A 26,851-nucleotide genomic window follows, 5' to 3' on the forward strand; every position below is an offset into this window, starting at 1 on the left:
TTCTACGTCTTATATGTAGCATAGGCTCATGGAGAATCTTGCGGTCTAAAAGAAGAAGGTAGATAAAAACGCAGCTTTGTGTGCACAGCTAGGTAACATAAATAATGGGTTAATAATTAGCAAAGGGGGTGGGTAACAGAATGGGTCTCAATTCTCTAATTAATTGATGTTTTGTGTTTGTTTAAATAATAGTTTTCGAGTGAGGCCTAAAGGGTACATCGGAAACTGGTGTTGTCAAGTCCTGTCCAGAGAGAGCAAGAGCCCTGCATGGAAACTTTTACCACGTTGAAAAATATTTGCAAGCTCAAATGAAAATTGTTTTACGTGCTCTTGGTGAGACTGATTCAAGGACAGGAAGCGGCAAAGTTTGCCAAGCTAAGGAAGTCACGGCCTGTGATTTGCGAAATGTTTCTTTTTAAGGAAGCTGCATGACTTGAGAATAAGAGAAAATGGACTCTAAGAAAAGCCCGATCTAGGCATGGAGTAAGGTGATGACACCATATGAGCTGACATCAGTCAGCCAATGAGGACACTGGATGGCAGGAAAAAATATGCTTTTAGTGAGATTAGTTAGACAGAAAGGTATAAAACTTGGCCCCTTTGACAGGAGGGCGCTTCACGCTTTCCGATTCCTGATGGGCGTGTCGTGCTGTTGGACTTTTGGCGCACGTAAGGATAACAGGCTTTAATGACTTTACATTTTAGGTGGAGTGAGATTTAGTCAGGGAAATAGACTTAGGGATTGGAAAACTGTTATTATGCTCTAACTCATACATGCTGATTTGCTTTGAAGATGTCAGTTCAAAAATTCATTTACCTTAAATGATGCTGCTTAATTTGCTAATAAATAAAGATTTCCTAATAAAATGCCTTTTCTTGAATAATAAAGTTAATAAATAGATTATTGAAACGACAAGCTGGTCTTGTTTATTCATGGTCTAGTTATCATCAGCTGATCCATTTGCCAAAGTGACTTAATAAATATGATAAAATGCTAAATCCATGGTAAGAAATGATAAACTGCAGTTGTATATTAATTTGTAAATAGTTTGTGAATAGGTTTTATTAATTAGGTCACATGATTCAGTTGCCCAAAAAATTGTCTCGTTAGTATATGGGCCTTGTGAGAGTATTATGATTAATGGTGAGAATTGTGAAGTTGGGTAGCATTGGTGAGACAGTTTTTCCTAAGGGGCGCTGGATCACCCTGCTCCCTCTGTCTGTCGCACTCTATCTGTCCCCCTCTGCCTCCTTCCCTCTGTCTCTCTCTCTGTTTCCCTCCCTTTGTCTCCCTCCCTCCGTCTCTCTCTGTCTGTCACCTCACCCCAGCTTCCCAGGCACACACACAGCCGCACCCGAGCACTTCACAGGTCTTTAAAAGACCATAGGGCAGAGTGTCTAGGAATGCCTCTTAATTAGCAGCAGTTATGTGCTAAGTGCCTGTGACACACCCATCATTTGCAGGCGACACAGTACTATGTTGGGACACACAGTTTGGAAAGCTCTGCTTTACAGGGACTAAGATCTTCTCCCTCAAGAGACTAATCCTCACTCCAAGACTGGGGGAACGCACAGCCTTACCCCTCCTGCTCCTTCTCTTGGAAGGCACCTGACCCATTTTTTTCAGAATCCAGGGCCTGTTCAGTGGAGGTCAGTTTGGCTTGTGACCTGGTCACAGCAAACACATTTGCAAAGATGCCCAATATTTCTGCATGAGGCCTGAACTCAACCTCAGCCCAGGCTAAAGTTTTCAAATTAAACAATCTGCTGGTAGGTCTGAAGATACCACAACCTTTTAAGGTCCAGCTACCCCTCCCCAGCTGAAATTAACAACTGCAGAGGAATGGTAAGTCCTGACATTGTTAGCATTGGTCACTTGGTACATTTCTCAAAGTATGATTTAATCAGGAGACACAAGTTTCTCTGCCACCATTGTGACACTGGCACCTGTGTCCCTGGAGGCCATGGCCTTCATTCCATTAATCAAAGGCTGGTGTCTGTACTTGCCCAGATTACTGGGACTGACAGTAAGGTGGCCTGATCTATGCCACCATCACAAACTAGAACAGCCTGAGCTGAAGTTCTAACTAAGCCAGAACCCACCTCAGATCCGAAAGGTAAACCTACTAGTCCCGTGTTCCCTGTACTACTACTTGTACCTCTGCTAGGGGGCACAGTTGACTTAGAGGCAGTGGTAGTAGGAGTATTTTCCTTGGATTTTGGACAATCAGCATCCTTTGTCCAATGGGTTTTCACCTTACAAAAGTAACACCAAGGTTTCTTTTGCCTTTCTTGTTGGATTGTGATTCCCCTCCCCCAGATGCAGGTTTTTGGGGCCCTAGAGAAGACTCCTTTTTGTCTTTACCCTTGTCCTCACCCATATCTTGTGTTTTTGAAGAATCCTGTTTCTTCTGGTCACCACTATTGCTCTGATTTTTCTTCTTGACCCTGGTTCTGACCCACTTATCTGCCTTCTTTCCAAATTCTCGGGGAGAAGTCAGATCTGAGTCCACCAGGTATTGATGTAACAACTGATGTTGACAATTATTAAGGATCTATTCCTTCATAATCAAATTGTACAATCCTTGGTAGTCAGGCACTTTGCTGCCAAGCAACCAACCTTCAAGAGCCTTAATAGCACTATCCACAAAATCTACCCAGTCTGTGCTTTCTGGGTGTCTCTGAACTTAATCATGTATTGCTTAGTTAAACCAAACACATCAATGAGAGCACTTTTCAAAATTGAGTAATTATCAGCAACCTCTTCTCTAACAGTGAGAGCGTATCTCTACCTTTGTCAGCAAAGGAGAGCCACAAGATAGCTGCCCACTGGTCCCGGGGGACCTTCTGAACTTTACAGGCCCTCTCTAAAGCAGTTATCCATTTGTGGATGTCATCCCCAGCATGGTAGGGAGGGGCAATATTGCTCAGGTTCCTATGTTCAAAGGAATGTTCCTTAACACTAGGGACACTGTTGCTGCCACCATGGGACTCTAGTCCCAACTTTTTCCTAGCACTCTGGACTTCTAGAGACTCTCTATCAAGGGCCAACTGCTCTTGCCTGAGCCTAAGCCTAGCTTTCTCAAGCTCAAGAAGTTGGTACTCCCTATCAAAAGAGTTCCCGCTCTTATTAGAAACGGAGGTCCCTACTGAGGCTTTGGATTCTGCAGAGGACGATCTAGACCTCCTTGGTCTACTCTGCACCTTCCCAGGAGGATCAAAGGGGGCCTCCTCTAAGTCACTTGTGTTCTCTTCTGGGAGGTCTGAATTATCCAGGTGAGAGCCATCAGGCTCCCCCGGTCAGGGTTAGAGTCAAAGGCATTGGGGTGCTCCCCTTCTGCCCTCTCCTGCCCATGTCCACCCATCTTCTCCTGTTCATCTGACCCACTAGTTTTCTGGAGGCCATATAACAGTAAGACCTCTAAGAGGTGTTGCGTGTTGGCACCGTTCCCTGTCTTCAACTTTCTAGAGGCACACATGGTTTCAGTTCCTGGAACGAAAGCTCACTGTATCTAGCAGTCAGAGAGCTACTGGCATCTCCTCTGAAAGGCATACTAAGTGTGGTGTTGCACCTACCTAACCCAGTGGGAACTAAACTCTCTTAGGTCGGAGAAAGGGTGTGCTAGACCCTTGACTTAGCCAACCTCAAGTTCAGTAGAACTTACTTATTCTAAGCTTGTATTATATGTGCCTAGTACAGTTATGTTTTTTTCAATTAATCAACACAAAGATGTATCTGGTAAAACAGTGCAGTCTTGAATCCCAACCACTGCACACCAATGTGAGAAGCTGGCCTGGTATACGATGTCCACTAATGTAAGTGGGCACCTTGCACAAGTCCAGACAACTCTTATGGTGATTTAAGAGATATTAGACAACCTTAGAAAGCACTCTAAGTGGTAGCCCTGCTCGTTTATTTGGGGGCATTGAAGCACACAGTACTTTACTCGGAGGACTCCATCTTGCACCTTGCCTAGCGGCAGGAGCTGCTCTCGTCACTGGGACAGCGCCAGGTGGCGCATTTAGGCCGGTCCGGGCTCGCTCATTTATTTGTGGGCATTATAACACACAGGACTTTACTCGGAGGACTCCATCTTCCAGCTGGCCTATCGGCAGGAGCCGCTCTCGTCACCGGGACAGCGCCAGGTGGCACATTTAAGCTGGTCCAGACTCCCGCAGCACAGGCGGGCCTGTCTGCGCCTGTCCGAGACCGGACCGCCACCGCCTTTAATATCTGGACCCCGGGATCACTGAGCGCCATTTTATGAGGTACTGTGCCACTTGTGATTATTAACACTATTAGGGGTGCCAAGATGAGTAAACGAAAGACTATCAATGATCAGTTGGGGCCGAGAGTTGCAGGACACTTGATGCATTCCTTTTGAGGGCTGAGTCAGTCCTCATTCATGAGATAGAGGTAACGGAGCGTCTGCTCTCAATGGAGCCTCTGACTATGCAGAAACGGTCTCCACTCGCCAGTCATTCCCCAGGCAATAATTCTCAAGATGCTCCCCCCCAGTCTTACAAATACAACATACGGCGTCAGATATTGAAATCTCTTCACCTCCTGAGTTAGCAAACAGGCCCATCATAGTTACACGGGGCCAGGTGGCTAAAACAAGACGAGACAGTAACAGTGAGCCACCATCCAAAAAAAGAAAGGGTCGGGTCCTCAGAAACAAAAACAAAAATCCTCAATAGTAATAAATAGCAAAGCTATAAACGGAGACGGATGTCGTGAACTGGTGTCCGGTTTAGCACAGAGGACTAATGAATTTGCCATATTACCTCCAATGCTGAACAATGTGGACTTCAGGAAAAGGCTTGAGACTATGATATCTGTTCTAATTGATCCACTGTCACAAAAACTATCTCAAATCGAAGACAGACTTGTAAAACTGCAGGGGCTGGTTATAAATACCTGTCCAGTCTCCCATGACATACGCCCTGGCAGGGGTTTTCGGCCTTCGGTAAATATGGGGTTGGGAACTGGGGCCCAACCAACTACAATTAACCCTGAGAGTAGCCAAATACACTACGCAAGCACCAATGATAGCGTTGCTGAAGATCTAGCTCGACCCTAGTGGCAAATGCTTCCCCTACAATCTACAGAACATAGTGGGCATTTGCCTAGTATAGTAGGCCCCACTCCCCGTGTATACAGGCTGTTAATACCTATAACAGGACCGCACCAAATATACGGATACCATTGTTGGGTGATGTAGGGAGCGATACTAACACATAGAACCCTTGAAGGTCTAACCCGAGTCATACTATAAATCCAAATCAGACCCTGCATCTTCCACCAGAAGTAACCCCTTATACGATTATGTTGGTAAATGTTTCCCCTCTCCTTCCCCACACCCTCAAACACTGGATAACTCTGAGTAATAAGTCACTACACCTGTTGAGCACCATAACTGGCCTGATTGACACTCTCTTCTTGGAATTTAAAAATGGTTAGAAGAATAGGATGGGTCGGTAAATTAAACAAGCATCTAGCAGGTGATTGTGTGGTTTTAACCTTTAGGTCCCCCCACCTGGAGCAGTCTATCCTTGATAGGGCTGGCAAACACTCTATTATGTCCCAGGAAATCAATATCTTACCCCTAGGGTATTTTTACCAACCCCCAAAGGTATTATGGACAAACCCTGAGAAGGAGAACTATCAACGTAATATGCAGTACAGGTACAGGGTCCCGGTTAGTAATGGTTTTGATACTTTTAACACCCTAGAAGATATAGACTGACTAATTCAACCTAGCGATCCTTATCCTACTCGTAAGGACGACCCCAATAGTAATAGGTCTGATATACTATTTAAAGGTAGAACCACTCCTTAGTATGCGCAAAAAGAAATAAATAACCACCCGTTATTACCGATTCATCCTAACCTGAGAGAAGAGTCATTGGGCACTGGTAATCTGACTGTGCCCTCTAAACTTATTAAACCCACAAGTTCAAATCTGGTATTTATTACCAACTGCGCACTAACTCCTAATAATATCACAGCAGTAAAGCCCTCATGTAACATTCACAGTGTCTCATGAAACCTGGTCTTCTGGAACATCTCCGGTATACGATCAAAGTTGACTAATCCTTTAAGGTATGACTTTATTTCGAATTTCGATATAATGTGTTTTCAGGAAACCTGGGTAAAGGATATAATACACATTAATGGTTTTAAAACTTCACACTGCAGCTGTGGAGGCGGTTTGTGGAAAGGCAAAGGGAGGGTTATGCACTCATATTTCTAACAGGATGAATGTAAAAAAAATAGAGATGCATATAGAAGAGACTTATTTCCAACTGATTTTAATCCATGTTGATAGGAAGCACTGCATTGCCCTGACAAATGCTTACAATAATGTTGTCCCAGATCAAATTGGAGTAGTTGTGAAAAAATTGGGCAACGGTTTGAAAGCAATTTATAATGACAATGCAAAGGACATATTTATAATCTTGGGAGGTGATTTTAATTGTGCTTTATACTCAAATGATGGTGAGAAATGATGTGGATTTACAAACGAGGATGGAATTAACAATACTCACTGTCAACACTCAAAATTGGGGGAACTATTTAATGAAGTAATGTTTGGTCTTGACTTGGGGTTTGTGAATAAGTTATGTGTTATGCCTGCTCCGATGAGTTATACTTTTAATGGTAGAGGGTGCCTTACCACTATAGATTATATATTTCTGTCAAATAGTCATGCATGCAGACTTTAATCATTTACTACAAATGATAACTCATTGAGTGATCATTTTCCATTGAGTATCACTGTCTTATTGCCTAAAAGACTATCCGGTGTAGGGGAGGAAACTGTACACGTCGCACAAAACCTAACTATTGACAAGACAAATGGTTACTCCCTGCGATGGTCGATGGTGGACCCCCTAGAAATTTCAAAACAAGTGAGAACTAGGTGTAAATTAGCCTATGATGTTTGCATGAGTGAAATAGCTCCAACCAACAGTGTTTTAACTTCCTTTCAAGAACTATCAGGAGCTATAAAGGAGGCCCTATTTGTTCAGAACAGCAAAAAAGGGAAAAAACAGGGGTGGTTTGACTCTAAGTGTACATGAGCCTATGCCGATCTAAAGTAGGAAATACATAAGACTCCAAGAAATCCAAGCGATATCAGACAGGCTAGAGGGGCTTGCAGGCTAGCGCTCAAGGAACGTAAAGCATCCGTGGGAAATGACGCTTGGGTAGCATTGCACAATGCCTCTCTATCTAAAGATAGTTTGTTTTTTGGGAAAGCAGTGAAAACTCCCTTTTTGACACCTGGAGATGGTCCGACCATTGAAATAGCCATTACAGAAGAGCAATGGATTGAGCACTTCTCCACAATGTATAATGGTGATGTGAGTGTCGACGCTCCAGGCTTCCAATACTATGGGGATGATGCCCTGGTACCCTTGACTCAATATATTGATCTCCAGTTCACTCTGGATGAAGTAAATCATGCTATTTCAACAAGTTTGGGTGGTAAGGCTCCTGGGCCGGATGGGGTCCCTGTAGACTTATATAAGTCAAATGTGATATTATGAGGCCCGCTAATAACCCAGGTATTCACTGCAAGCTGTTCTTCTCTTTTTTTAACAAGTTGGGTGGAATAGATCATAGTGCCCATTTTTAACAAGCATTGGAATAGCCAATAGGTCTCAGCTTTGGAACCTTATAAGTGCTTAGCCATGCAACAGTTGATGTTGTTGCACCAAGGATATTGTTCTGCATAACACTTATAAGGTCCCAAAGGCGAGACCTATTGGCTATGCCAATGCTTGTTTTATATAGGGGTTCAACAGGGCATAAATGTATCTAATGGGCATATATATATTGAGATTTCCAATACTACATTTGGGAAACGGAAAATGTTGATGCACTCGATACATTACTTCTCTTCAGAATTATCTTTAGAAAATGCATTATTTTAAACATGTTTGGAAGTATGTTATATGATCTGAAACCTAGACTCAAATGTTCAAACAACAAATTCCTATAGAAAACCCATCTGGGTCCCAATGGAAAGGTTTAGCTACCTTGCTATGCTCACTTGTTGTGCGACACAGGCATTGTTAACTAATATGCTATATCTCGGGCAATCCCTAATAGCCTGCTTCCTTTGCTTAATAACTCCCTGAAGTCAGGGATTGTTCCGGATAGTTTCAAACAGGCTTTGCTGATCCCTTTGAAAAAGAAACCTGGCATTGACTCTTCAGACCTCTCAAATTATAGACCAATATCGTTACTGCCTTACTTATCCAAAATATTGGAGGCCCATGTGACCAATTGTCTATCAAGCTTTGTGGAAACCTCTGGTTATTTACAATCTAACCAGGCAGGTTTCCGGCCTGGTCATTCCACCGAGGCAGTGATATTGGCCGTTCAGAACACCTTGAGGTCTAATGCTGACGGGGACCTGCACCAGGCCTTGGTGCTGTTAGATCTGTCCGCCGCGTTCGACACGGTTGACTATACCATCTTGGTCAACCGTGTCGAACAGGCTGGACTTCGAGATTCGGCTCTGGCCTGGATCAGGTCCTTTATTTCAGAACGCACTCAGTCGGTTCGCCTGGGTTCTTTTACAGCTCCTAAAAATATTTCCTTCTGTGGGGTTCCCCAAGGATCTTCTTTGTCCCCCTTATTATTTAATTTGTATATGCGGCCTCTTTTGTTTTCCTTACAACAGTTTAATGTTGAGGTTTACAACTACGCCGACGATCTGCAGTTGGTCTTTGTTTTAAACTCAGACAACGCGGCTGAGGACTTTCGAGCAACCATGTCTTTTATTCAAAGGTGGATGTCCTTAAACCACCTTAAGCTAAACCCGGGAAAAACGGAGCTCATTCTACCTGGGAAGAGTGAGGTCAGTTGGAACCCTTGTTTTTGGCCATCGGACATGGGCTCGCCTCCTAAAAAATCCCGTACAACTAAAAGTTTGGGAGTGACTCTCAGTCAGGATCTCTCCTTGGAACCCCAAGTTGGAACAGTGGTCTCTACGGGGTTTTTCCAACTGAGGAAGATTAAGAAAATAGCACATCTCCTCACAGGTTTGGCTTTAATTCAAACAGTCAGTGCTCTCGTCCTTTCCCACATTGACTTTTCAAATGGCCTCTATTTGGGGGCTCCTGTTGGCCAGTTGAAAAGATTGCAATATTTGCAAAATCAAGCAGCGAGACTTATCTGTAAAGTCCCGAAGTGGGAATCGATTAGACATGGACTGCAGACCTTGCACTGGCTGCCTGTGGAGCAGAGAGTAATGTTTAAGGTGGGTTGCATTGTGTTTAAGGCTTTGGAGGGCAAGGGTTCCATGTTTCTTAGACAACTGCTGCGTAGATATCAACCTTCACGCAGCCTGAGATCTGCCCACAAAGACCTACTTGAGGTCCCCCGTTTTAAAAGGAAACGGCAGGGAGGCAGCAGTTTTCAATTTTTAGCTGCCTCGCTGTGGAATTCACTCCCCCTGACTTTGCGACACAGCAGGGACCTCCTTACCTTTAGGAAGACATTTAAAACTCTTCTTTTTTCTCAGGTTTACTGTAAGTAGCGACTTGTGTCTTTTATATACTGTTATGTTTGACTCTCTCCAGCGCCAAGAAGCCCTCGGGCGTATGTGCGCTTAACAAATAAAAAATAACATAACATAACATAACATCTTTGATGAAATAGTGGCCACCACTCTGCTCCTAAAATTGTCCCAGCACTACTGAGTAAGCAAACACAAGCACTGTGTTTACAGAACATTCATACCTTTTCGTAAGAGCTCAGGATGTGGGGAAAACACCCTGCACGCAGAGCCGAGGGCAGGTGTGGGAAGAGATACATCTAGCCTGCAGCGAGCACCGAAAATGGACTTGGGTGCACACAATGAGCAGACAGCAGGTTTGCCTGTTGGCTGTATGTGTGCAGTGAGTGTAGTGATAATGACAAAGAGGGGAGGACACACTGTGCTGGGCGCGTGAGCACTTAGAGCTGAGGTTTATATCAGGGCAGAGAGGCGCAGTTTACGTCAGAGACAAGTTTGTGTCACATAAGGAGGCAGCCAGGTGTTAAGCTGGTGTAGTAAATACACAAGACAGTGTTGTATCTATGTCTATGTGCATAGAGGTCATAGGGAAAAAGGGGGTAGACGGCCTTGTGCCAGTGTGCAAGATGTGAGAACGAAATGAGGAACCATTCCAGATACTCCATGCCTGTGGGCTCTAGGTGTTTTCCTACACCTGCCATGTGTGCAGTTAACAAACATGGCTGTTGGAAGTAATTACAGAGATGCACACCGCTCATCTGTGGGCGGAAACCGCCTCCCCCTAATGTACCTGTAGCGGCTAGGTGCACAGACGGAGCAGCCCTAATGCATTTGCTTCCAGTTCCACGTGGATTAACCTGGAGTCTTCCTTCCCGGTGAGCTCCATTGGCGGCGCCAGAAGGTGAGCATTCATGTCCCAGAGCTTGGCCTCGGCAAGAAGAGAAGTGCCAGGGGGGCACGGCCAGGCATGCCAACTACAAGCGTGTCAGCAGGCGGCAACCCAAACAGGAAGTGAGCACCTCATTCAGACGCCATTGAGGAAATGCACACGGTGTCCGAACAAAAGAGAGCTCGTACACACCACTTCAAAGAGCAGTCCAACGCTCAGAAACACTAAATTATGCGACAAAAAAAGGCAAATTATATGGCACATTTTGATAGCATTTTTATACTTTTTTATATAAGGTAATACTGTATGGGCAAAGACGTCACTTAATTGGTACAATTAAACAGCCAAATAGAGAGAAAAAAAGCAAATGGTGAACACGAATAAATGGTGCGCGCGAAAGTGATCGCGAGCAAGACGTGAGGCCGTGACCGGGAGTTGGGTGCGCGCGCAAAAAGGAAATGAAAAAAACACGCAAGCTGGCGAGTGGTGTGCGCGCACCATGACGAGAGAGGAAAACCATATGGCGCCTCTGCTCGTCATTGTGCGCCTAACCGCACGTTCTATGCCAGCCAAAAACGTGTGGTAGGACTTTTAAAAGCCCACACACTAAATGTCTCACAGAGCAGCTCATGCGCTGGCTCAGCGAGACCTAAAAAGGGGGGTCGTCAGGATCCTGGCTGTTACAGTCCAATATAATTTTTAGACTCCCTGGTAAAAGTGGCAGGTCGAATTATCTTAGAACGACCACAGGAGTGGGCAGAGGATAACAAAGTTATCTCTGATATCCAGTATGGTTTTTGGGAGAGCAGAGGAACCATCAAACAGAGTTTAAATTTAACCGTTAATATAGGGAAGTATACTCGGGTTCCAGAAGGGGAGGTTGTTTTTAGCCTCTCACTGCAGCCTTTGACTGTGTCAGGCATAGCAAGCTCTGGAAGATCCTCGCGGGCCTGGGAGTGGAAAAGCAAATTATCCACTTTCTTAGACGGTTATATAGTGATGCTAAGGCCAGAGTGCGGTTCGGTGTTAACAGTGAGTGCTCTGCCCCGTTCTGAATAAGGAGGGGGGTAAGGCTGCGTGCTAGCCCCCTTTCTTTTCAATCTTTATATTAAAGGCTTGGGTGAAGCACTGGTCAAGGACTGCCAAGACCGCCCTCAAATAAGTGGACGTCCAATACCTGCTCTCCCATATGCGGATGACGCAGTTCTGATGTCGCGCATTCAGGTAGCACTGCAAAGGGTTTTAAATAGCTTTTCAGTTTTTATGCGCAACCTTGGTCTTAGGGTGAATTCCTCGAAAACCTTTATCATGAGGTCTGGTCATGGCAGTCAAAAGTGTAGGGATATGTATATAGATGAACAGAAGATAGGATTTACTGAGAGATTTTCATATCTTGGTATACTTTTTGATCAGAATGATACATGGTCCCAAGCGGTGCTAGCTATAAAACTGGCTTTTTTAAAGACCACAGCTGCTCCTGCTAATTTCTCAAGAAAGTTCGGTAGGAAGGTAGAGGTTGCTCAGGCAAATGGACTAAAATATGGGGCCCATGGAATGAGTATAGAGGCCTCCTGTGTACCCCCTTTGCGGAGGACGCCTCGTACAATGTGGATAGGGAGTCACACTAGGACTTAAAATTCTTATGGATCCAAATGTTATTGTTATCGTTTCTTTTCATTTATGGGTCGTATATGTGATGCATTTCTTTTTACATGTTGTGCTATCCCTGACGATTGCTCCCTTTTATGTTGTTGTTTTTATTGTATTGTTTTTTTGCGAATTTTCAATAAAAAAGACTGGGGAAAAAAAGAAAGTTGAGTAGGAGGCCGCCGGTAGAGCTTATACAGATTTATATGGCAAAATGTGTCTCCCCGGTCATGTATGGGGCAGGGGTCTGGGGATTTGTTGATATGTACTCCCTACAAATAGTGGAAAATGCGTTCTTAAGGTATATCCTGGTAGTCCAGAGTAGCATATCATCTCATGTTTGCCATTCTGAACTGGGTATGCCATATATTACAGACCTTATAAAAATGGAGCCCATTCATTTATGGCATAGGATTTGGTCAACAAAAACCATGCTTAATCAGGAAATCCTAAAGGACAGTTTAAAATTGGAAGGGGCTCTAACCATCCCATGCCTAAGGTATGTTCGGGACTTCATGTGTGACCTCGGCCATTTAACACATTGACCGCGGTGCGAATCCCTCTACGTTGCTGGAGAATTAATGAATGGGCAGGGTTCGGATGGCCCCTGGCCGTCCTCCGCACATGCCCACTGTGACGTCGGACGGTCCCCGACGGTTCGAACGGGTTAAACTATTACACTGAGCCTAGTATTATGTACACCATCACAACAAAAAAGAGCTAAAGAAAAGAGGGCCTCATGCTGCTAGACACACTTAAGACTATCGGCAGAGATCACAAAGCCCACTGTGCTGTCCAGTCAAATGATTTTAACGACTTTTAGTATTCAACCATATTTAATAAAGGTATCTGGTGGCTATGATAGGTTTTTATTGACCAGATTCAGACTTGGGATTTTCCACAAACTTGTAAGCTTTCCAAAAAAAAGGAAAACTGGTCACGAGCAATGCATTTGTGTCCCTGCGATAACTACTCAGAACAATCCACCATACATGTTGTTTTATTTTGTAGATTCTATGATGAATTAAGGAAAACATGTATTATTACAATCTTAAAATCCTTAGGGATCAGACAGTGTTGTCTTGTATTTATTGTATTACAATTTTTGGAAAACGAACACATTGTCTGGAGGGTAGCAATGTTTTTAAAGAGTGTACTCAGACACAGGAAATGCATTGTAATATAAACGTCTAGTCTACAAAGATAAAAGGGATAGTGATTCAAATGAATTAATTTTATAATTAACTATATATTTAATATTTCTAATCTTTCTTTTATGATTGTCTAAAATAGCAATCAAATAAAGTTTTACTTGACTTGACGTGGTAGCTGTGGAGAGCAGCATTCAGGCTTAGTCCAGAAAGACTATAAAGCAGGTTGTTTTATCAGAATGCAATCTTATAGTATAGATTAAGTGAAAAGAACCACATCAAGCATTTATAAAAATATGTATTTATTATAGAATACTCTCTAGTACGTTCCAATATCTCCAACACGGTGATAAACACAATGCACACAATACTTTAGCCAGAAATACAGTAAATAGCACAAAATATACAGAGGGACCAAACCATATATTAGGAAAGTGGTATAAGAACCATGACTCGAGTCAGGACAGTGTCGAGAGGACATAGAATTGCTGGGGACCCACAGAACAACCCAAGGTAAGTAGATAGGGACCTCACGGAGAGCGTGTGCAGTGGGGATATGACCTCGTGCTCCGTACAAGTCTATGTACAAGTTGCGGTTGGATTTGAAAGATTAAGGATCCTTCCCAGTGGACCCTAGGAGAACCCCTTGGAAGACAGAAGGTTGGAGAGCCACCCCACCAATGGATACCCTAGTACCCACGTTACCTACACCGGGGGAACCGAGTGTATACGTGTGAGTGGTGTCGGAAACCACCATCAAACCCAATCGAGGACTTCAGGAAAGTGCTGCTGCTGAAAGAGGGCAAGGTGTCCTTGGGAATCAAAATGTGGATTCTTGAAGAGGAGCACCTGAAAGCAAAGGGAACAGAATCTATATCACTCAGGAGTGACCGGGAGACTTGGAAGACGAATGCCCTCCGATGTCGGGTGCTTCAGGGAAGATGACGATGACCTTGACTCTGCAGCTGTGAGGACCAGGTGATGCTGACGAAGACCAGCACCCGGGTACGAGCTGTCCCACGAAGGATATCGAGAGCTGAGGGGTCGGTGTCCCGCAAGAGCACCAACAAGCCTTGGCAAATACAACCCACGCAGGCATCAAAGAATGAGCAACATTGGGACCAGCATGGTCCAGGGGACTCACCAAAAGCAGGGGAGTCAGGGCAGGCCCCGATAAATCAGGTGAGCCCAAAAGAAACAAGCATGACCCTCAAATGGACCCACAGGTCAGAGCCACTGGAGTCAGGAGAGGACCTCAAGCAGCTCACCAAAAATTGCAGGCCACGATGCACACGATGCGGTGTGGCTGAAAATTCTGGACACAGGAGATGCTCGAGGTTGGGGCTACGTGAAGCCCGAAGATCTTCTTGGAAGAAAGCCAACAATCCTTTGCTAATCCAAGTTGGACGCAGTGCACAGGGGTTTGGTTATTGCAACCCCCACAAGGGATACAGGCCTCAAACTTGGTGAGAGAGCAGGGTATGGCAGGTCTTGGAAGCTGTGGAAAACAACCACCTGTGTTGCATAGCCCACAGAGTCCAGAGGAGCTCAGGATCTGCAGACCGGTCGACTTAGTTGCGGTGCCTGCAAATGCAGGGGAGTGACTTACGATTTTTAAAAAGCTTTTGAATTGCATTCTGGGTAAGAAGACCTAGTGGGAGGTATGCAAGTCACACCACCCTTGGGCTCCCCTGGGTGCCTCGTTCCCAGAATAGTCTGGGTTAGTAGATATCTCTGTGTGCCTGCCAATCTTGGGCACCAACACCACAGAACAAGTGAATTCAAAAGGGGAAATCTTTATGTTTCCTTGTTGCACTTTCTGACTTTTCCTGACAAATGGTAACAGGCCCACTCACACCAGCAGCAGACAGATTTTGTAGCATAAGTGTGGGAATGCAGAATAGTACATCCTTTGCTGTTACCATTTGAATTTCTCTGCATTTATTTCTGGCTTCCAAAAATAAATCAGTGTGCAAGAAAAAACACATTTTGTAAAATGCCATCTGAATCACATGATATTATGGTAACCCCAAGTTCAGAATTACACAAACATAATTCCTAAACTCATGATGTTGGGAATATTTAAAAACTGCTTAGGTTTTCTTCATAAAAAAACACAACAGGGAAATTAGGGTCAAAGGGATATTTTACCGACCGGCCACAGTTGCAATCCCCAATTTACATAACCATCCTAACCAACTGAACGGGGGGTCCAATAGAAAACAAGCCGGCAAGTGCTATAGATATCCACAACCAGAGTTGAGAAAAGTAAAGTTGAAAAAACAGGAGTAATAAGGGTACCAGAAATCATTAAGCAAGGCTTGGATTCCCATCAATTATCAGAGTGATCAATCTTATCATCTGGTTATCCAGCAATATGGATGATATGTCTCCTGATCTTGGAGACAAACTTCCAACAGAGAAATTTGCTCAATGGAATCTACTTCCGGGCCCCAGAGAGAAGTGAGCCTGACTAAGCAATTTTTTCAGTCTGTGATCACATGGAAATCGAGAAAACAGTGCAACCCAAAACAGAAAATGTGTGATATTAAAATAGTCATGAGGAGAAAATACAGACTTTATTAAAGTTATCACCTCCAGATCCACGAAAGCCAAAAATAACCTCCCCTTTTCCAGATCTACACTCCTCCACTGTATGGCTAAAAAGCATGCAATTTGATCTGTTGTGCTAACTTTACGCCTAAAACCTGCCTGTAGGTGAAAAAGTGCCATAGTGGTCCCAATCCAATCCCATAGACTATTGGGTATCTGAGAACTAAAAATCTCCTGGATATTATCAATGAAGCTAATGGATCTGTAGTTACTCAGGGAAGCCTTATCTTCTTTTTAGTGGATTGGCACTTTTATGGCTCCTTTCCAAGTGTCAGGGACCTGGCCCTGAATTTATATATGGGGCCCAAATCTGCGGTTCATTTCTAAATAGATCAACCAGATTTTTGGCCAGTCCTGTGCCAATACAGCTAGAGTGGTTTCTTCAAGCATGAATTCATCACAATATTCCCCCGTTTTCTACTGGGGCTAGTGATGCACCCACAACATAATGAACTACTGGGGTGCTTGTCAGATAAAGTCTCCCAAGTAGGTAACTCAACTAACACTATATATCCCTGCAAATCAAAGAGTCTGTTTGATGAAACAGTATATTACGTCCATAGATTGGGGGCAAAAACTTATAGATGACAACATTGTCATTTATGTCTATTTTTTTCCTACTTATTTGCATTCGTTTTTTTTTATATAATATATTTTTATTGGTATTTTCACAATACAGAGATATAAAAGGAACACTGTGACACTCAACATAAAGACAGTTAAACTGGGCATGTCAGTGGCGGTACAAGGTTTATATTTGAGTCTGCCCCGCTATTCAAACGAGTGGACGAAAACACTTAACATTGAACATATAGGTAATTGCGTGCGTTCGTGTGGTACATATAAGGACAACACATAGATGGGTGTGGCTGTTGTTTGGTGTTAGCTTACACTACTTGCGGTGGGTAGTTAGCAGTTCATCTGCCGTGTACGTTTGAGTTACGGTGGCTTGTATGTGTCGAGATATTTGTCAAGAGTTGACCACATAGCCCGGTATGGGATTTTCCAGGGTGTTTGCCTTAATGCAGGGATGTCCGCCCCCCTTAGGAATGTGATCCAGTTCAGTCTCCCTTTGAGTACGAGTTTTACTGCTGTTGTCAGGAGGAAGTCTAGTAGGAACCTGTCTTGTCGAGTGGCCAGATCTGTAGTGATGTGTGCGGTGGTGGTTGTGGCAAAAGTGTGCTGTAGCGTGCAGCCTAGGGCTTTACTGATGAAGCTCAGCACCTTTTTCCAGTATCTGGTGACTTTACTGCACTGGAAGATGAGGTGAGCGAGGTCTCCCCCTGCTTCACCGCAGTTCCAGCAGTTGTCGTTGTCTTTGATGCCTATGGATGCAAGTCGGGCCGGTGTCCAGAAAGCCTGGTGTAGGAGCCAGAATTTTGTTGGCGCTAGCACTGGGGAAATCATGTTTCTTGATGGGGCTTCCCAGAATGTCTGTAGTTCATGTTCTGTGAGATTGGAGCCGAGTTGTGTTTCCCAGTAGGTGTTGTTTTTTGTGTTTAGTTTGGATGTGCCTGGTCTGAGCAGCTTGTATAAGTGTGAGACCTGGTGTCCTATCTTGTTTAAGTTCTCCATGTATCTGAATATTGAGGGCTTGTGTTTGGATAGCATAGCTTTTGTTAAGGCTGTCTTTATGGCCAGGAAGTTGTACAGTTTTACCTCGGGGAGGTTGTGTCTGTTTCTCATACTGTTGAAGGTTTGCGGCGATCCCTCCTCTTCCAGCTGAGCTGGGTAAGAGAGACCTACTTTTTTCCATGTGTGCATGTCAAGGGTTTTGACTCTGTATTTGATTTTAGGGTTATTCCAGAGTGATTCCCATGGTGAATTTCTGATGCTGACTTACATCTTTTTGTCTACCTTGAGTAGCGCTTGCCTAGTGATCTTGAAGATAGGGCTGTTTGTGTACGTTTGCTTATTTGTTGTGAGGAGTGTAAGGGGGTCTGCATTGTTTAAGATGGCTCTCTCTATAGCGAACCAGGTGTAGGGTTGTTTGGGCAGTACCCAGTACATTCCTTGTCTGGCTATGAAGGCTGTTTGGAAAGTTCTTAGGTCCGCTACGTTGAGGCCCCCTAGTTTTTTACTTAGTCGCAGTTTTTGGAGGCTAATTCTTGGTTTTTTGTCGCGCCATATGAACTTGTTTAGCATCCGATCAATTTTTTTATGGAAGTCGTCGGTGAAGGCCAGGGGGAGCATACTGGCTAGGTAATTGACTATGGGAGTGATCATCATCTTCACGGTTTCTACACTGCCCCACCAGGTGATGAACTTGGGCGACCAAGTGTCTATTAGGCCTTTTATCTTTTCCAGCGTTGCTTGCTCGTTTTTTTCTAGGGTCCATCTTAACGTCCTACAGAAGTGGATGCCCAGGTATTTCACGGAGCTTGGTTCCCAGGCTAGTCCGGAGGACCCCAATACCACCCTGTGTGTGTGTATGTTGAGAGGCATACATTCCGACTTGTCTCTGTTGAGTTTATATCCAGGGTGTTTTGCATATCTATCGATAGTTTGCATAAGGGCAGGTATCGAGCGACCGGGCTCTTCTGTTATTATGAGCAGGTCGTCTGCGTAGGCAGACAGTTTGGCTGTAGTGTTGTTAATGTTTACTCCCGCTATGTTACCGTTATCTGTGATGTCTCTGATCAGGGGTTCAAGGGCAAGGAGGAACAACAGGGGAGATAGGGGGCACCCTTTTCTCGCTCCCCTTTCTAGATCAAAGGGGGCTGAAGTAGCCCCGTTTATTGCTATTTGGGCTTTGGGGGATTTGTATAGAGCCATGACTTTTCGCACAAAGCCCTCCCCTAGGTTATGAGCTTGCATGCTTTTCTCTAGGAAGTGCCAAGATACCCTGTCGAAGGCTTTTTCCGCATCTAGCGTGATGGCTACCGTGGGGTTAATTGTTCTGGCTGAGTGGTCTATGACTTGGCAGAGGAGTCTCGTGTTGTCATGAGACATGCGTGCTTTTAGATATCCTACCTGTGGGCTGCCGATTAGCTGTGGGAGCACTCTATTTAGTCTTGTGGCCAGGATTTTGGCGTATAGTTTGCAGTCTAGGTTAATGAGTGATATAGGGCGGTAGTTTTTGGGCCAATGTGGGTCTTTGTCTTCCTTCGGTATAACTATTATGTTGGCCTGTGACATCGATTCTGTGACTGCCCCTACCTTCCCGCAGTGGTTGAAGACTTTCTCCAGCACTGGGCTTAGTTGGTCTTGGAATGTTTTATAAAAGGGTGCGGTGTATCCGTCCGGTCCGGGGGCTTTACCGTCTTTTAGAGCCCTAATGGCTGCGGTGACCTCGCTTGTTTATGTCTTGCCCTAGTGCCTTTGCCTCCTCCTCTGAAACCTTGGGTAGATTGAGTTTGTCTAGGTAAGCTGAGCATCCTTCCTGTTCTATGCTTGCGTCTTTCTTGTATAGTTCTTTGTAGAATTCCGTGAAAGTATGGATGATTTCCTTATTTCTAGTATGAGGCTTATTGTTTGTGTCTGTGATTGTTGAAATGCTTTGTTTTCTCTGTTTGTATTTGAGGTATGATGCCAGTGATTTGCCCGCTTTGTTAGCCTCGCAAATGGTTGATTTGTTTGTATTTCCTGATCCACATTCCCGCCCCATCGCTTAGAATTCTGTTGAATTCATATTTTTTCCCCGAGAGTTTAACTCGTGTGGTTGCGTTTTTGGGGTCGTTGATGTGTTCCCTTTCCAGGCCCTTGATCTCCTGTTCTAGCTGGTTTAGTTGAGCTTTCGCCTCCCTGTCTCTTCTAGCCTTGATTTCTATCAGCGTCCCCCTGATGGTGGCTTTGAGTGCGTCCAATAGGCTTTTTGGGTCAGTGTCTGGAATGTCATTGTCTGCAATGTAATCCTCTATGGCTCTCTGTATTCTGTCTTTGTCTTCTTTCTTTGCCATGGTTATGTTGCTGAATCTCTATTTGCGTGTGATGTGCTCGTTGTGTGTGCCTGTGAGTTGTAGGCTGATGCATGAGTGGTCTGATATCGTTCTAGCCGCGATGGCTGTGTGTTCAGTCAGGTGTGTGTGTGAGGCTGAGATCAGGATGTAGTCTATTCTACTATATGAGTTGTGCACGTTAGAGTAAAAGGTGTAGTCTCTGGTGTCGGGGTGTTGTAGTCGCCACAGGTCTTCTAGGTTGAATTTGATGCATACATTTTTTAGTGTGGTGAGGGACGGTGGGGGCGGGTCAGTGATCTTGTTTGTCTGTCTAGGTGTGATCTAGGGCGTGATCTAGGGCGAGGATGAAATCTCCTGCTAGTACATTCATGTCGCACGGTTGGTGTGCTTCTATTTGTCTCCCTACGTCCTCCCAATGGCCAGTGTCGTCTGTGTTTGGGGCATAGATGTTGGTTATCAGTATGGTTTCATCTCCTCTTTTCAATTGAGTGATCAGGAGTCTCCCCTGGTCGTCGCATTGCTCTTTTTCGATAGTAATCTTGGATCTAGCTCTCTGTATTCTGTCTTTGTCTTCTTTCTTTGCCATGGTTATGTTGCTGAATCTCTATTTGCGTGTGATGTGCTCGTTGTGTGTGCCTATGAGTTGAAGGCTGATGCATGAGTGGTCTGATATGGTTCTAGCCGCGATGTCTGTGTGTTCAGTCAGGTGTGTGTGTGAGGCTGAGATCAGGATGTAGTCTATTCTACTATATGAGTTGTGCACGTTAGAGTAAAAGGTGTAGTCTCTGGTGTCGGGGTGTTGTAGTCGCCACAGGTCTTCTAGGTTGAATTTGATGCATACATTTTTTAGTGTGGTGAGGGATGGTGGGGGGCGGGTCAGTGATCTTGTTTGTCTGTCTAGGGTGTGATCTAGGGCGAGGTTGAAATCTCCTGCTAGTACATTCATTTAGCACGGTTGGTGTGCTTCTATTTGTCTCCCTACGTCCTCCCAATAGCCAGTGTCATCTGTGTTTGGGGCATAGATGTTGGTTATCAGTATGGTTTCATCTCCTCGGGGGGGCGCTAGAGGGCGCACTGCGGGATGGCTGGCTGCTGAGTCGGCTCCGCCGGACGGGAGCGGTAAAATCGTCGCCCTTGGCCCCTAAATTGCCCCGAATACTGCGCAAATCGGCTGCATGGACGGCTGAAAGCCCCGGCTCCGTGTTGTGGAGATATAAACCGGATGGAGTGAAGCGCGAAGGAGAAAGCGGCAGATACTCCTCCTGCGCTAAAAGGCTGCTCAAAATGGCGGAGAACCTCCGAGGCGACCACGGACATCAATGAATGGAACCACCCCCAGGTGCTCTCAGGGCGGACCTCACCCTAACCAGACAGCAGCGTGGACTGCGGACCGGCAACAATACGGTACGGAATGCTTGATTTAAGTGGGGATATTGCAGCGGAACTTATGCGTTCCAGGGCTGCCAAAATGGCGGCGGCGGTGACACGCATAATCTGCAAACCCGCGGAACACACTGACAGCGCCTGGTATCACTAGCGCAACGTGGGACCGGCTACAGACACGCTGTACTACATCACAACGGAAAGGCAAAAGAGAGAGCAGTTGCTGGGGGTGCACAGAAAAGCGTGACTGAGTGAAGGGCTCCGAATCACCATTGCGTGCTGATGCGCAGGGCGCCGAACGGGACCGCCGTCTCTCAGGGGATCCAGCCCACACAGCGAGGGCACCCCAGCGGGGATCAGGTCCCACCATACTTACAGCACTGCAGGGCACGCAAGGCGTACTCGCATCAAGTACTGAGCTGGGAAACTATGAGGCTGGGAGCACCATCCAATGCATAAACCCGCGGCGCTGGAGGCGGTGGGTGCTCAACTACGGCGCAAACGGACGGCGGCCAAGCCAGCGACCCCGAAGAGCCCGCAGGTTATCGGCCACGCGGTATCTCCTGGTGAAATGGGGAAACCTGACAAACAGCAGTCAAAACTGCCCTTCGAGACCAGGAAGCAAGCGACGAAAACGGAAGCTGCCTTAGAAGCTGACGGAGAACAGGCACTGGGGGACGGCGCCAACATGGAGACGGTACTGCGGGCTATACATCAAAGCCTGCAGGACATGCATAACAAAATGGACAACGTAGTGGCGCGCGTGGACACTCTGACGGCCAAACTGGAAAACCATGAGGAGAGACTGGTGGAAGCAGAACAGCGGATCTCTGCGGTGGAAGATCGCTCCAGGGATACAACGGCGAGATGCAGTGCAATGGAAAAGACCCTGGACACTCTGAAAGCAAAGGTGGAGGACCAGGAAGCGAGGTCACGCCGAAACAACGTGCGCGTCTCGGGCCTTCCGGAATCCACCAACACCGGCAGGATGGAGACGTACGTAGAAAACATGCTGAAGGATATTTTCGGCGCTGGGAGCTTTTCTGAGGTTTTCCTGATTGAACGCGCACATCGTTCCCTGGCCCCCGTTCCAAAACCCGGGGCTCCACCTCGAATGATCATTGCCAGAGTACTTAACTACAGAGACAGGGACACTATACTTAAGATGGCAAGGGAAAAAGGCGCGATCAACTATCAGGGAAACAAGCTGGAGTTTTACCCAGATCATACTATGGCGGTGCAGCAGGCAGGAAAGGAGTTCGCTCCCGTGAAAAAGAAACTTCGAGAACTGGACATCGGATATGCAATGCTATACCCGGCAAAACTTAAAATCCTAACGGACGGAAAACCAGTAGTTCTCACGACGGTGCACGCTGCGCAGGAGTACGTCAAAACACTTGCCAAACGCCGGAAAGAACGGGAAAATGCGAGCAGAATGAGCGACAACGACTGACAACGATAATGGCAAACATGGGCGGATCACTGCGCTGCTCCTTCAGAGGTGGCCCCAGGTACCGGAGGAAACATTTGGCGCGAGACTCTGGATTGCACTCTGCGAGGGTGCAGATATTGCTGCCGACGGACATTGGGAGGGGGCCACGTCTGGAAGGAACGCAGTGAGTACAATTGGGGATCTTTGTAGAGGGGCCCAAGCGCGAGGCTCATGAGCTGATTGACTTGGGGCGTGCGGACAGCCATTGTACTGAATGCGCCACCATTATATAGCCTCGTGACGCTGACTATGAAGGCGGGTGGCAGGGTGTATGAATGCTTGAAAACACGCAGGGAAGCCGGAGGGGGGTAGGGAGCTGTCCACAACGCTTGTGGGAATTGCGAGGGGTAGAAGAGGGAGAACAAATTCGACACTGCTATTGTTAAAAACCGCGCCCGTCCACATCCACCATGTGGATGGAGATGTGCACCACGGGCGGCACCCCCAGGAGGGAGTACCCCAATTCGAGTTCAATTACAGTTTTGCAGTTCGGGGGGGAATGGCTTTGGCGAAGTTTGGGTGCTGAAGTGGGTGGTGGGGGGGCGGGGATGCTGAGAATGGTTCACATGTTCACACTGTGTCTGAGAAACATTGCGACCTCACTTGTTGCCTGTAAAGAGAATATTAAAAAAGCACTATCAGACAGAAGGCCGCACAGCTCACGCGGCGGTAGATCTCCACTGACATCATGGTAATGGCCCGTCTTGACACACTAAACTTCCTAACATGGAATGTCAGGGGACTAGGGACTCCGAAAAAGATACGACAAATGTTTGCATACTTCAACAGGCATAAAATAGATGTGGTATTTCTGCAAGAAACGCACATGGCGCCTAATACTACTACCAGGTTGGGGAACAAATGGGCGGAATCCACCACTAGTTCCTACTATTCGACATACTCACGGGGTGTCAGTATATTGATAAAGAAAGGGACTCACTTTAAAATCACAGACGTGCACACCGACACGGGGGGACGATATGTCATAGTGGTGGGCGAGGTAAGGCAGCAGAGAGTGGTGCTGGTGAATGTCTATGGCCCGAACGTGGATGATGAGGGTTTTTTTGAACAGATATGGCACAGAATAGCGGATATTCAGGCGGACAACATTATATGGGGGGGAGATTTTAACGTCACACTCCAAGACGGGCTTGACAGAGCCCCACACACACCCGAACAACATACCAAGGCGAGGGAAATGTTGCTGGATGCAGTGACTGAGCTGCATGTAAGCGACGTGTGGAGGATACTGCACCCAGGGGAACAGGTGGCCACACACGTAAATGCGGCAAATAGGAGTTGGTCCAGGTTGGACTATTGGTTGACTACGCAGGACATTACCACTTGGGTAGAGCAGATAACACATCTCCCGAGAACGCTATCGGACCACGCCCCAGTGCTCCTGGGGTTACGAATCCCACACTATGTCCCCCCGCCATATGCCTGGCGCTTTAATGCACAGGCCTTGCGGGATCCACTCTATGTTGACACTGTCATGAAAGCGATTGCGGACTACTTTGACCTAAATTCCCCCACTACGGAGGACCCGTGCCTCCTCTGGGAAGCTTTTAAAGCAACGATACGGGGCGTCTGCATTAGCACATCCTCGGGAATACTAAAAGACATCCGTCACCAGCTAAAAAGGAGGGAGGAGTTGATCCAGGACTTGGAGATGCGGTACACAAACACTGGAAACACAACATTACTAAGCGACATTCAGGTACTACTATCGGAGTACAACACATTTGCTGACGATGAGCTGAAGCACCTCTTCAAGAGGACAACGGCTAGGAGATATGGGGAAGGGGGAAGGCCGGGCAAAGCACTAGCGGAAAAGATCTGCTCAGGTAGGGCACCACAGCATATAACGGCAATACGAACTAAAGATGGCACACGCGCACACGACATACAAACCATAATGGGGGAATTCAGAGGTACATATGGGGCATTATACGAGGCACGGACACAATTACAGCGAGAGGAGCTATTGGAGTACATGGCGGATGTGGAGATAGCCTGGCTGGCAGACAGTCACAGGAACTATTTAGCGCGGCCCATCACGACACAAGAAGTTATAGATACCATCAAAAGACTCCCTAACGGCAAAGCGCCGGGCCCGGATGGTTTCGTCATAGAATTTTACAAAATGTATGCAACCACACTGGCGCCACATTTGGTGAATCTATACGAGGCCGCACACGAAGCCCAAACGCTTCCGCCGTCTATGAGGGAGGCGTTGATCATAGCCCTCCTGAAACCAGGGAAAGACGAAGAGAGCTGTGATTCCTACCGCCCCCTCTCGTTAATCAACGTAGATACCAAAATACTAGCGAGCATATTAGCGGACAGACTAAAACCGCTCATGCTGCTACTCATACGGCCGGACCAGGCTGGTTTAATTCCAGATAGGTCGACCACCCACAACACTCGTACTCTTTTTGCTCTGGCGCACTACTTGGCCCCAACCGTAAAGGCGGTGGCAGTTTTATTGGACGCGGCCAAGGCGTTCGATACTATTGACTGGCCCTTTCTCATCGCAGTCTCAATCCGGATGGGATTCCCGCCATTGTTTATTGGCTGGATCACAATGCTGTACTCGGGCCTGACAGCGCGCATAAGGGTGAACAAACATCTATCAGCCCCGATAGACATCAAGCGTGGCACTAGACAGGGATGCCCTCTTTCGCCAATGCTATTTGCCCTCATACTAGAGCCTTTGGCATGTAAGATACGGCAACACTACCACCACTCAGCTATCCAGCTACCCTCGCGGCCCATACACATAGCATTATACGCTGACGACATGGTCCTCTACGTAAAAGACCCAGAGACGAATCTCAACCCGCTACTGCGGGAATACATTAAATTCGGCCACTACTCGGGTCTCTACATAAATTGGAGCAAATCCCTCATACTCCCGCTGACAGATGGTACCCAGCCCATGGTGCTAGACTACCCCTTGGAATGGCAGGAAGACCCGACAAGATACTTAGGCATTTGGTTCCACAGAGACCCGGAGCTGGTCATCCGCACCAATTACGGGAGAGTCATATCGGAGCTAGAGGACAAGGTAAAGAGATGGATTAGGCTACCGCTATCGCTAGCAGACAGACTTGCCATAGCGAAAATGGTACTCCTGCCTAAATTCTTATATCTCTTCAACAATATACCTATCAAGCCCCCGGCGGAGGTGTTTCGTAACATAAGATCCCTCATGCTCACCTTAATTTGGGCGGGGAAACAAGCTCGGCTAGAACTGCAAACTATGACCCTACCGTATGTAAAAGGGGGTTTCCAGGTGCCAGACATTTACCTGTACTATTTATGCGCGCAGGCGCAGTTCGCGCATTATTGGTTTCACGAGATCCCATTTCTGACGCATGTAGCGGTAGAAAAAGGGGACGCTGATCCCATCCCGCTGTCGTGTATTTTAACACATAAACGTCCCAAGTTACACGATCACGACATCAACCCTGTGAACAACACGTTGGACGCATGGAGGACACTAAGTAGGAAGGCGCAGTGCACACCAATTTACGCCCCAACACTCCCCTTGGCTCACCATCCGGCACTATCTGTCACACAGGAACGGGTGGGAATGGATCTCCTCAAAAGTGCTGGCATAGATACCCTGGGCGATTTATATAGCGACGGGCAATTCATAACGCTAGACAAACTGACTTATATCCAAAATCCAACCCTATTATTTAATTTCAACTATTACAGATTACAGAGGGCGGTGAAAGAACATTTTCCGACATTCCCAGCAGAACCACAAACATTTGCACCGCTACAACTCATGCTCACCACCCCCTCGGCATCTCACTTGGTATCTCGACTGTACCGCAGTGCGCAAACTAGCTTCGGGGGCAACACTACAAAAGCCAGGGAAAAATGGAGCACAGCACTGGGGGACACCCTAACAGAAGAGGACTGGGAGGCTTCCTGCATGCTAACGGGGATGTTGACACCAAATGGAAATCTTAGACTGATCCATTATAAATATTTACATCACATGTATCATACACCTGAAAGGTTGCATAGATATGGCCTGAGGGACAACTCCAACTGTATTCGGTGCGGGCAGGAACACGCAGATTTCCTACATTTGGCTTGGCATTGCGATGCGGTAGCGCAATATTGGGGTCAGGTGGTACAGACTATCAACACTATCTTGGGGGCCACATTACCATGCACAGCTAAACTCTGCCTACTGGGGTTGGTGCCACAACTGAGAGCGAGGC

This window comes from Lissotriton helveticus, chromosome 1_1, assembly GCF_964261635.1.
Source record: "Lissotriton helveticus chromosome 1_1, aLisHel1.1, whole genome shotgun sequence".
Lineage (NCBI taxonomy): Eukaryota > Metazoa > Chordata > Amphibia > Caudata > Salamandridae > Lissotriton > Lissotriton helveticus.